The sequence below is a fragment of the Poecile atricapillus genome, chromosome 13 (genome assembly GCF_030490865.1).
Source record: "Poecile atricapillus isolate bPoeAtr1 chromosome 13, bPoeAtr1.hap1, whole genome shotgun sequence".
Lineage (NCBI taxonomy): Eukaryota > Metazoa > Chordata > Aves > Passeriformes > Paridae > Poecile > Poecile atricapillus.
The window spans coordinates 5,161,680-5,172,306 of record NC_081261.1 but is presented as its reverse complement, the minus strand read 5'-3'; the positions used below and the strand labels follow the sequence as shown (position 1 = coordinate 5,172,306).

Here is a 10,627-nt window from a genome sequence, read left to right as displayed (position 1 = left end):
AGAGGGGAGGAAGGAATAAAAGAGAGATCTTCCAGAGACCACAAAGCCAAACCTAGCAGCACTTTACTCCAGCTCTCAAAAGTTTAGATGTGAAGACCATAACAGTGAAATGCATGGCTGGAGGACCAGAGCTAAATCAAGCTCCTGGCACAGAGCAGGGGCTGTCCTAGAGATCTGTTTGCCACTGCAAGTTAAGGCTGTGAAGCAAAGAGGAACAGAGCTGATGTTTAACAGCCACTTTACACCACAAAGCTACTTCTGCCTCCTATCTGAAAGCTTATATAGGGAACAAGTGGTAGGTTTCTCCATGCTGGAGGTCATTAACCTGAGTTTTCCCTACATAGGCCCCTTTTCCATGCTCATTCTCTCTTGCTGTGAGAAAGTAAGGGAAGACAGGTTGGGGACAGAGCTTTAGAATTTGAATAATTGAATTTCCATTCCTGTTTTCAGTGGAAACACTGGTTTGCATGTACCAGAGCAGGAGCTTCTAAAAGCACAATCACTCTGTGCACGTGCAAAAGTGCACAGACATGTACACACACAGGTATACACACCACAAATACAAACAAGCATCATTCTGCTGTGCACTTGTACAGCTCCTGGTCTGAAACTGAACATGAATTTTCCTGTGGATTTGTCTTCTTTGCACTGTTTTCATTGCAGTGATTTGATTTGCTTAGAGCAACAAACAACACATGGGGTAGGTAGGGAAATAAGCAATTGTCTTTATATGTTGCCTATATATATATGTACCATTAGCTGCACACAAAACATGACTCACCAGCAGCAGGTGTCCTGCTGTTATGTTCGGCAGATTAGTAATGATAGGGAGGGGGCTGCTCTCCCTATATGGCATCCTAGAGGCAACCTAAAAATAGCTCAGACTTACAGCAAAGTAAAAGTATTTGTGGGCTTTGAACGAAGTCTGCTTCTGAAGGTAAGAATCAGAGTTGATCTGTTTAATCTGCCATTCCTTATTTTTTTATTTTTTTCTTTCTTTCCTCCCGTGTCAAGCTTGCCTTGGCAGGGAGCTGAGAGTTATAAACAGTCGTCTTCTGTGTTTATAGAAACAGGGAGGGGATTGACCAGTTAGAAATCAGTGTAAGAGCATTTGCAGTCGAGGCAGAGGCAACAGGGGAATGTGTCTCTGTTAGAAATAGTTGCCTTTTCCCCCCTCCCTTTTTCTCTTTCTCTCAGTTAGAGAATCTGAATGGCATATGAGCAATCCCAGCATGTGACTCTGCTCCGAGGAGCAGGCGAGCTATTGCTGGTAGTTACTCCCACCATGAAACAAGTCCAGTAAGCAAAGTTGTCTGCAAAGTTATTGTAGTGGCAGAATTTGAGAAGAGAGGAGCTGTTTGTATTTCCAAGGCGTGTGCAAATCAGGGTGCTGCGTGTGCTCCATGGGAGGGTGGCTGAGGAGGTTTTTCATTTTTTCAGCCTTACTGCTAAATGTCTGTGTGCCTTCTGTGCTCAGGCACATTGTGGGTAGACAACTAGCCAAAAGGAAAATTCCGCTTTTCAGAGGGAAACTATGAAGGATAACTGTATGTATATTATATTTACATGTGCATATCCACACCTGCACCTATGCACAGAGATCCTGAGCTGCTGGGCTGCAGAAAAGCCCCCTGAGCTTTGCTTTGAGCCGCTGCCTCTGTGCAGCACAGAAATGGAGTTGTAAGGGCTGAGTCGTGCTGCTGAAAAATGAGGTACAAGGGCTGCTCGTTACACCAGAATAACCTCACGGGCTGTGATGGATTTCCCCTGACTTTTTCGAGTGGCATCACCAATATTGAAAACAAGCAACTTTGGTGTTGTGGAGAGGGGATAAAATCCTGACAGCCCTGAGCAGGGAGTGTCTGAGGACAGCGCTGTGTCACACACAGGTGTGAGCTTGGGTGGGCATCCTCACCAAGAGCTGCCATGCCCTGACTTCGAGCCCCCAGGGGATAAGGATTTTCTCTGTGTGTCTCCTTCTCTGCCCTCAATTAGTGCTGGTGTTGGCAAATGAGTTCCAGAGGGGTGAGCACGGCCAGGGGCCTGGCTGTGGTGTTGTGGGGTGGAGGTGGCACTTGGACCATGGTGGGGTCTCACTGCCTGAGCTCCTGCAGTAGGTGTTGGAGCCCATCAGTCATTCCCAGGATACCTGGCTGTTCCTTGAGTTAGTGCTGATTCCTGGCTAGACCAGCAGCTCCCTTGGCTGCTATGGGGAAGATGGCAGAAACAATCTAATTTTAGCTCCCTGATGTTGGGCCAGCTTCTCCTGAAATCAGCATCAATGGCAAAACCAACATTAATTTGAGTGGGAAAAGGACAGAACCCAAATGAATATATGCTGGCCTTTGTAATTATCTTTATTAGCTGATAGGGAAGGAAGACCTAATTCACTCGGTGCATTTCCATGGCTGCCTGGCTGTGCTCCAGTGATGCACCAGCCTGTGAGCAGACGGGCTGGGAGAGCGGGGTGGGAGTGCTCTATTCCTGCACCAGGGGCTGTAATTCACTCTCATCCCCAAATGATTAAATCCTGCTTATTTCAAACTGGCAGGTAATGGGGCAACACCCACAAATATGGTGGGTAGGATTTAGCTCCAAGTGTTGAAAAACTTTTCCTATTGAGTCCAAAGTTCAAACTCCTGATCCCTGTGAGGAGAGCACGTAGGGTTTAGTCAGTGTTGAACACTGCATTTTTAGACTGGTAAGAAAATTGAAGAAAGCAGCTGAGAAGCACGAGAGGACAGGTCAGCTGGGCTAAGTGCTGAGGATGGACACAGACTAAAAACAAATCCTACTTGGCAGCACAGAGAGTCTGCTGGGGCTGGCAGTCTGAAACCTTTGCACAAGAACTGTTTTCTTTTCCAGTAAACCAATGTATTGATGAGGATAAGCAGAAAGGAAGGGTCTTGATGGAGCTCTGCAGGGCTTTTTACCACATTGCTTGGTTCAAATGGCCACAGTTGATGTTCATGTGGTTTTCTCTGCTGAGAAAACTGGATATGACAGAAGATAATATAATTTAGAGCTTTTTTTTCTCTTTCTGAAAATGAATTGCTACATGAGATTTCATATGCTCATGCTTTCATACTTATGGGGCATCCCAAAATTTCATTTCCATTGTGCCAGCTACTATTTAGCACAGACTTAATTTTGCAACTTCTTTTAAATAAATTCTCTTGACAAAATAATATTATGGCATATTGAAACAGAGCAGACATTTCAATAGGAGCATGCTGAAAGCATCCTTCCTGAAACCACACACTATTCCTTCATGAGGGGCTGTAATTCACTGTCACACCCAAATGATTAAATCTTGCTTATTTCAGGTAATGGGGCAACACCCACAAAAATGGTGGATAGGATTTAGCTCCAGGTGCTTGCTGAAAAACTTTTCCTATTGAGCTCCTATTTACATTTCCCATTGAGATATCCAGTGATATCTTGGTGATAGCTCAACAACTCAAGCAAGGTAGGCCCGAAATGCCACAGAAATGTTGTGTTGGTTCTGATCCTTCCATGGGTTCTCCAACGCCCTTGGATCTATTTGCTGTGAGAGGGTGCACAGATGATTTGCATTTGAGAGGTCTTTCTAGTTTGTTTATTCCTCTTAATTCTTTACAAGGACATCAAGATGCAAACTCTGCCAGGGGAGCTCATAGGAAGGAGGCCACCACGGTGGATGCTGTCAGTAATCCTCCTGCAAAGACTGGAGCAGTTCCTTGGGCTGGTCTTTCTCTGGCCATCTGCTTAGCATTCCCTGGTGGTACTTGGGTTTGGATCTCCGGTTTGTTTGTCATTTCAGTCTCCCACTTTATTATTTCCAGAGCCAAGTGAACCGCTGCCAAAGCCAATGCAATGAGATTGCATTGTGAGCTTTGTGACATGGTATACTTTTCTTTTTATCTTGAAGCTTCAGCTCCTGGAATTAGTTGATTATGTTAGAATCCCAGCATTCATTTAAAAAAGGGGGGGAAAAAAAAGAGTGGATCTCTGCTCCTCAAGGACCAAGGAAAAAGCTTGAAAAAAAGGATCTCTGCAGACTTAGCAATCACAGGCCAAATGAAAAGAGGCTTTTTTTTTTTTTTTTTCCCCTCGACATCAGACTATTTTACAGACAATCATCCTATTTCTGAGTCTCTCACTCACAGTTTTTGAGTTCTGGGTGCTGGCAAACCTGAGTAGCAGCTGTTCCTTTTTAAAGGCAGGGAAAATAAGTAGACTAATCTCTAAGAGGAACAGTTATTTTATCTTTGCCTGTGCTGCATTTCCCTCTGGCCCTGCAGCCCACTCCTGCCAGTGGTCAGCTCAGCACTGGGAACCCTTTGCAGCAGCTCCAAGAACCACTCATATCCCAGTAAGGCCCAGTGAGAAGTGGAAGGACGAGAGTTTGCCTTAATCCAGGACTGTGATTCCCTTGAGGTCAGGTGCAGCAGCTGCTGCTGTCACTGACCCCATAACTTTAAATAATTTTAGCTATGGCTGTATGTGGCACATCTGAAATGTGATTAGGGCTTGCCCACTCCTGGGGTACACACTGTCACTCTCTCCCCAGCTTGGGGATATATTTGGGATAAAACTACCAGAGCTGGGAAGGGTCCATCATTTCTATTTCAGTTTGCCTCGTGGACTGTTTTCCTACTTTTGTCTTTCTGTGGGATAAGATAGGACACATAAGACTGATTTTAACAAAATATGTTTGTTAGTCTGGATTTTTCATCACTGTGGGCTGAGGCCTTAGGGAAACATCTTTTTTTATTGCTTTTTTTCCAGTAACTAAATGGAATTAGTATTCCCTGCCATTGCTGGCCAACTGAATCCACTTGCAAATCAGTTGCAAGCAAAAGACAACACCAGTTATGAAGTACTAAAAAGGGAAGTACTAAAATTAAAAGAATAACAGAAAATAAAATGAAGACCCATAAGTCAAATTTGTTTCTTGATAAACTAACTTGATAAAATTTACAGTGCTTGATATGTGCCAGTTTTGCTGATGTTCTTTTGTTTTCTTTTGGTCTGTCAGTATGTCTTCAGAATTTTTTTTTTTAATCTGGAGAGAAGATGAAAATTTTTTTTTGCATATACATTTTGCAGATAAAGTACAACAGGTGGAAGGAGTGCATGTGTAGAGGCTCTGGTGTAGGGTTATATGGTGTAGCCCCTGTTCTTTAGCTGGGATATGATTTTACAGACCTTCAGTGAACCAAACCTGGCACTTCACTGGAATTTTAAGGGAAGGGAGGGTCCCAGACCCTTAGAGGGAAGAGCAACAAGTGGACATGTGATGGAAAATCCTCCTTAAACACAAGTTTAACCTGTCCTAGCAACCACTAGTCAGCAGCTACTGAGCTTATTGCAAACTATTTCTACCTTGGTACTGAGCTCCACAATAAAACGTGGAAGGAAAGTGCTCACTGCCATCTGCCAGAACCAAAGCATTTGCATATGGTTGCAAAACAACCAACTTTTTAGAGTACAAAAAACCCATTTCCACTGATTCCCTCTCCAACACATGGAACTCCAAGGGAAAACGAGCTGTGTTGCTGCTGGAGCCTTTGCACCACTCTGGGTGTCCGAGCCCCTGCTGCCACTGGGCTGTTGGGCACAGTCTGCTTTGCTAAAAAGGCTTTGGTAGGGAGAGGGATGGGGGAAAAGGAGAAGGAGGTAAATAATCAATTTAAAAAAGGAGGGATGGAGAAAGCGGTGTCCACAGTAGGGCAGTGAAGCTGGTGAAGACTCTAGAGCACAAGTCCTATGAGGAGCTGGGAATGTTAAGCCTGGAGAAAAGGAGGCTTACAAGGGATGTTATAAATTTCTACAACTACCTGAAAGGAGGCTGTAGCCAGGTGGGGCTTTGCCTCCTCTCCCAAGGAGCACGCAGTAAGAGGAAAGAGCCTCAACTTGTGACAGGGCAGGTTTGATAGGATATAAGAAAAAAAAAATCTTCACAGAAAGGATTGTCAAGCACTGGAACAGATTGCCCGGGGAAGTGGCGGGGGCAGCATCTCTGGAGGTATTTAAGTGATGTGCAAATGTGGTACTTCGGGACTCGGTTTAGCCGTGGGCTTGGCAGTGGTGGGGATTGGATTTGATAGTCTTGATGTAAGGGTCTTTGCACACATGAACGACTCTGTGATTCTAAGAAATGCAGGGGGAAATGGGGGAAGTGGTTGAAAAAGGGGATGGGAGCAGGAGAAAGAGACTGGGGGCAGGAAAGAGGGAAACGGGGGAGGAAAAAGGGAAAGGGAGCACGAAAAAGAGATGTGAAAACGGAAGGGAACGACGAGAAGGGCAGAAATGAGGAAAGGGAAGACCAGCGGGGTGAAGAGGGAGAAAAAGAAGAAAAGTGGGGCGAAAGAAAAAAGGCATAAAAGGGCAGATGGGTAGGAAGGGAAAGAAGGCAGGTCTGAGGCGGCGGTGGCGGTGCCGCGGGCGGGCCGGGCCGGGCCGGGCCGGGGCGGGCGCAGGGCCCGGGCCCGCCTCTCCGCGCCCCCCGCGGGCCGGGCCGCCGCGGCCGCGTGTGGGGGGCGGCGCGGCTGCTGCGCCGCGGCTCGAGCAGCGCCGCGCCCCCGCTGCCGGAGCAGCCGCTCCGCCGCCGGCCCCGCGCTCCGCCGGCATGATCTCCTGAGGGGCCAAGCCCTCCCCCGCCCCGGTGAGTGCCGCCACGGGCCGGCCCCGCGCTCCCACTTGGCGGAGTTTCGGGCTCCGGCCGGCGCTGCCCTTCGCGGGGGGACGCGGCCCTTGGGGTGCTCCCCGCGCCCCGGCGAGTCGCGGTCGCGGTGCCCCCCGCGCATCCCTCCTTCGCATCCCTTCTTCGCATCCCTCCTTCGCATTCCTCCTTCGCATTCCTCCTTCGCATCGCTTCTTCTCATCCCTCCTTCACATCGTTCCTTCGCATCCCTCCCTCCCTCGCAGCGCGGTGGCTCCGTGTTGGCATTCCCGGAGGGAAAAGTGTCTCTTGGCAGCGGGCGGACGCTGCCCGGCCCTCTGGAAGGCTCGGCCGAGCTTTGCGGGGGATGCTCAGTGTTTGGGGGAGGCGAGGCTCCCGTGGGGAAGGGGCTGCGGGAGCGCCCCTCGGGCTGGGTTAACACGGGGCGTGTGCCGGGGCTGCGCTGAGGGGCTCGGGCAGCTGCGAGCAGCAGGTGAAAGCGGGCACGAACCGGGGAGAGCGGTGGAGCCGCGGGGGATGCGGTGGGGATTGCGGACCAACAGGTGCGGTGGCCGCGGGTGCTCTGGTGCCGGGAGGGTTTCCTGCAGCCCGGCCGGGGCCCGGGAGCCGCCCCGGAGCTGCGGGGCTGAGCGCGGCTGCGGAGCGCTGGGAGCCCCCCGGGATGCGGACTCGGAGGTGCGAGGTGCTGCTTACAGGTGAGACCGGAGCTCCTGCAATTGAATCGGTGCTTTGCCCCTGTTGGGAAAACGTATCCGGTAATGCAAACTTTAAAAGAAAAGTACGGGATTTTCAATGAGAGGCTCCTTTCCCCGGGCGTTGCAGAATTTTGTGGGGTTGCTGGTTATTGACGAGGCAGTTTGTTTTCTGGTGGTCTTCTTAGGGAGTAGCTAATCTAGAAGATGCCTTTTGGTCTGCAGTATTAAGGATGTTTGTTGGAGTGTCTTTGCTTTAGCATTTGTAAATTTCAGGTATAATATGTAATAGGAAAAGAAAAAAGTCTGGTATAAATATATATTAGACTATGAAAGAGTATAAAGCCCATGGATCTAAGTGCTTCCTCTTAAGTCAACTTTTAAAGCAGCTTCTCCCTGGGCAGTAATTCACATTTTTCAAGGGGAGAAAGGATGGGTGAAATTGAATCGTTCAAATTAAGTCAAAATGAATTGCTTAATATTTAGAGGAGTTGATGAATGAACCATTAAATCAACACTTGCATAGCGTTTCATTGAAAAGAAAAATGAACAACTCTCCATTGTGTGCTGGGCAGAATAGGTCAGCCAGTGACGTTGCTACATCAGTGTGCTGAGCTGAGTCCTCCTCCTGCTAACAGATGTGTTTGCTCGGTGGCATTCCACAGGCATGGGAACGAGCTCTTGTGCCCTGTGTGATGAGGATTAGCATCTGCTGTAGATGACCGTAATCGTCCCAGCCTCATCTCGAACGAGAGAAATCTTGCTTAGGTTTTGTTTGGCATAAATTAACATAATTTTATTGACTCCTCATGTTGATGTATATCTGTTGAGAATCCATTCCTGTATTTCAAGCTATGTTTTTGTTTTGTTCCTCCCCCAAGGAAGAGCTATATTTTTGAATGCCAGTTTGAGGAAGAAATTAAACTGATAGATGGAAAAATAAGGGTCATTATTCTGAAACAAGGCTGACAAGATATCTTGTAGTAAAAGCTGTTTTCAGAGCATCACCTCTCAGCAGTACTGAGGGTGAGCCTCGCTTCCAAAGCCTTTGATTAGCCTAGGTACAACTGTTGCAATAATCTTCTTGCCACAGAAAAATTACTCTTGTCTTTGCCCCTTGAAATTCTTGTTGGAATGCACTGAGGATGTTGACTATATCCTTTTTGTGCCTTCTGGAAGCTTCCAACACTTTGAAGAGTCATGGATAGTATGCCCCTGATGTTTTTCAGTTGCACCTCTTTGCTTTGCAGGTAGCTTAGAATAGCTAATTTTGCTTAAAGCTTTTAAAACTGAGCAAGTGACAGCTCTTCTCATTTGTGCATGTAAACTGAGTATTACAAAGGGGAAATTACGGAGGTGGGGTTTTTTTTTTATTTGTTTTGTTTTCTTTTTTCTTTAATGCTCAGAGAAACAGATTATCCAGGCTTTCCCCAGGAAGGTGGGATTGTAAATGGATTTAGGACTTGAGAAAGCGCCCTGCAGGTCATTGACAGAGAGCTGGTGTGCAGCCCTGCAGACAGGCAGGGACACTTACTCAGGTATTTGTAATTCCATAGGGTGTGTTATGTAACATGGTTGGCTGCTGCTTATTTTGGGTGGTGTGGACCCAGCACTCTTGCAGAGATCCTTTGGGTGATGGGTTATTAGAAGTTGCTGGAGTGTATGGGGAGGTTTTGTGATGAAGCAGATGGACAAGTAGGTGTGTTTTCCTCATGGGAGGGGTGGTTCTGGATCTGGAAATGCCTTTAGATAGTTCCTGATGGTGGTGTGCATTTTTCAGATGTTTCCTAAAGGCTGTTCCTAAAGGCCAGGGTAGCTGCAGGAATTTTTGTGTACCAGCAATGTCTGGTTTAGAATAGTTTTCATTTGCTGTTAGTCATCCTTAGGAATAAAAGAAGTAAAAAAGTTTTTCTGAAAGCATATTGTGCCTCGTAAGGTTATCCTGCTCTTTCTGTTTCCTTGCTTACTATTTTTATCTGAAATCATAATGCATTTCTTTAGTTCTTTTGATAAAGACTTTAACTCAAGCTTACTGGAAAATGGTCACTCTATACTGAGAGAGTGCTGGCATCTTATTGACTTATTTTGGGAATACTGGAGAAAATATACAAGATTCACTTTCATTGATTAAATCCTCCAGGGCAATCTTCTAACACTGCAGTTCTCTGGGTGAAAAATTAACTTTCTTCATTGTCTGCTCCTGCTTTTATTTCATTTGTGTGAATCCCAGGCTCTGTTACCAGTTTACATCAAGTCACTTACTTGTGCTTGGAGTGGAAAGTGTCTCAGTGTAAAAGAAAGTGTAAATGTTGTCACTCTGGGTCCATTTGTCTCTGGCCACCAGCAGATGCCTCGATCCTGTTGGCCCCACAACAGTCACAGAGGATTTGCACCAGCCCACGGTTCTTTTACCTGTGAAATGTTTCCTGAGTGATTGTAAAAAAAAAATAAGTAACAGGTACCTTGATGCTTTTCCAGTAGTTTGGGTAAGACAGCACTTTAGGTGGAGCTTAATGACAAACTTTGATTTATGAGGTAACTGAAAATGTTTGTATTGTTGGATGTGGAGTGAAAGCATAGGAGCTTTCTGCATTTCATCTGCAGCTTTTCCAGCACAACACACAGCTAACAGCTTGTCTCTCATTGATTTTAATAATAGATTTCTGCTGAATATGCCTGGATTAATTTGAAAACATACTAAGTTTTTGCAGGGCAGTGGGTTACTAAACACTTTGAACTTTGCAATATCTGCTTAGATAACCTTGAAAAATCTTAAGTTTTAGATGCTCTTTACGTTCTCCCTCTGCCTGGGTTTAAGATGGATCCTATGGGAAGGCTGCTGTTTTATCCCTTTTGGGGGGAAATGTTTAAAAGAAACAAAAGTATGCTTTTCCCCCACCCACTGATCAAGGGCTGGTATGACTCCTGTACCTGTGTGTTTTCCCTGTGAATTCTTTGCCCTCTTCCTCTCTACCTCCATCAGCTGCTCTCAGTAACAAGTCAGGTCAGGTGAGCTGTACCTGACTTGTTTGGAAACGGTTCAAAAGGATCCCATTGACATTACCAGGCAATGGGTCATGCTTGAAATCTTGCCATTCTGGTGTTAAGCCTTTTCTTCTTTCTTTTCTTCACTCACACCTTGATTTCTGACATATTTTTAGCTGCTGTTCTGTTGAATTTGGATAGAGCTAGTGAAAAGGGATTTGGTATTGGGTTGTTTTTCTTTTTTTGTCTTTGAGAAATAGGGGATTTTTATTTTTCAGTAAAG

General features: G+C 46.3%; 1 protein-coding gene across 3 annotated transcripts in view; it reads left to right on the top strand.

Annotated features, from left to right (window-relative positions):
* Window positions 1–871: 871 nt before the first annotated feature.
* Window positions 872–10,627, top strand: part of SGCD (sarcoglycan delta) — a 316,209-nt gene continuing 306,453 nt past the window's right edge. Inside the window, exon 1 of one of the 3 annotated variants that reach the window (XM_058848579.1) lies at window positions 872–937. The gene's annotated coding sequence lies outside the window, so the exon portion shown is untranslated. Of the gene's footprint in view, window positions 938–6,510; window positions 6,650–7,243; window positions 7,363–10,627 lie in introns of those variants that run through there. The other 2 variants (XM_058848580.1, XM_058848581.1) reach the window with 2 other exon arrangements.